The 1,833-nt window shown below is 45.7% G+C and overlaps 1 pseudogene; it reads left to right on the forward strand.

Annotated features, from left to right (window-relative positions):
* The first annotated feature begins 1,449 nt into the window (after window positions 1-1,449).
* Window positions 1,450-1,567, forward strand: LOC126876131 (5S ribosomal RNA; annotated as a pseudogene).
* The last annotated feature ends 266 nt before the right edge of the window (window positions 1,568-1,833 follow it).

A 1,833-nucleotide genomic window follows, 5' to 3' on the forward strand; every position in this document is an offset into this window, starting at 1 on the left:
AGTGAGGAGGCAAAGATCCCAGTTCTTTAGTAAGTAAGTCAGTCTGTATTTTGCTATTGAAGTGTAACTTCGCCTTTTGAATAAAGTATTGTTCATTCGCCTATCGTTTTTTATATATATCGAAGATGAAAGGAAAGCCGAAGCCTTTTCTTGGAAATTTTGGGAACATCCTCTACTCTAGCCTAGATTTTACCCTAGCTGTAATTGTTCAAGATTTGTGATAGCGAGATTGGGTTCGAGGTGATAATTGGTCGCCGAACGTAGCCACGGTCACGGGATGGACGTTTTGCCTAACGGAGGTCTGGAGTGGTTGTATGGGTTTTCCGAGAAATGTGGTAGTGGCGGCATGCGGCCTCGGGAGCGGGCCTAGCCACGTGTGATGTTGCCTCGGAGGTGCCGATACAATGGGACATACATTGTATTAATAATCAAACTCGAGGTAGAAACTGCCTAGCAACGGTGTTTGGAACTTTCTCGATGTTTCCAACGAGTGTGTATCAAACTTCAGGCAGAAACTGCCTAGCAACGGCGTTTGGAACTTTCTCGATGCTTCCAAACGAGTATAGAAAGCAAATGCAATCGTACAGCGAGAAAAATCTCCACGAGGCTGGCATTCGTGCGATTGTCTTGGAGAGTAACACATCGAGCATTTTCAACAATCGTATTTTTGCGTCTAAGATTAGTCTACGCTTAGTAAAGAGTTATTCCGTTGACCGTGGATTCGTTTAAACACAAAAACGTTGTTAATAGCATTCATTAAACTTATTATTCGTAAATCATACTATTCATTAAACTTACTATTCGTTAAATAAGTTTAATGAATAGTGCTAGTCTAATGAATAAGTCTAATGAATAGTTTAATGAATGCGCTATTAATAAAGGAACTTGTTTGGATTCAGAAGATGGATACACCTATTGGCAGCCACATCCACTATTCCTATGTAAGTTCGACCAATATGACGTCTTGTACGAAGGAATCGCCACAAAAATTCAAGAAATAAAAACCAATAGCAACCCGACGCTACCGGGTTTTGCCTTTACGACTCAAGAAATAACCTTTATGCCAACCAAGGCTGGAGAACAGCCTTTGTGCGGATACACCCTGTTATCCATAGAACACCCCAAGCTCTTTCTCCTAGAAACGACTAAAGGAAATACATTTATACGCAAACGTAAAACAGCAGTCGAAAATTTGGATATATTCGCATACGTTAACTCAAAATTCATTTACGTAGAGAAACTGTCAGAAGGCAAATAACGGCACTCTATCAGGATATATTGACACTAAGATGCATCTCGGAAAAGAAAATAATAGAGAATGCATTAAGTCTAGCAACTATATTACCTGGTGAATTTGCGTATGCAATAACCAAAACTCCAGGACACATGGCTTTGGTCGCAGGAGAAGCAGTACACATAGTTAAATGCATTCCAGTTCAAGTGAAAGTAGCCAACGCCCTGGCCGCGCTGAGTGCACTCGTTCCCGTTAGATCACGAAAGTTAAGCAGCGGCGTGCAGGGATAGTACTTGGATGGGTGATCGCCTGGGATTCCGTGTGGCGTTGGCGAAGTGCGCCGGGCGCGCCGCGCCCACCATGGGGTTCGGGCTTGGGCGCTTGGCCTCGGGGCCGCCAAGCAGTCCGGTAGGGAAACCGGGCTGCCTGGCACGGCGGCTCCGGCGACGAGGCGCGATGTGACAATGGCCACACACCGTCCCATCAGCGGGGGAGGCCCCGTTGCGACGTTCACAGCAGTTCCCGGGCCTCTCTCGATCGCAGCCGGGACGGTTATCAGAAGCGGCCTGGCGTCCGTGCCGATTTCCTTCACGTAAAAT

Source organism: Bombus huntii, unplaced genomic scaffold (genome assembly GCF_024542735.1).
Source record: "Bombus huntii isolate Logan2020A unplaced genomic scaffold, iyBomHunt1.1 ctg00000064.1, whole genome shotgun sequence".
Lineage (NCBI taxonomy): Eukaryota > Metazoa > Arthropoda > Insecta > Hymenoptera > Apidae > Bombus > Bombus huntii.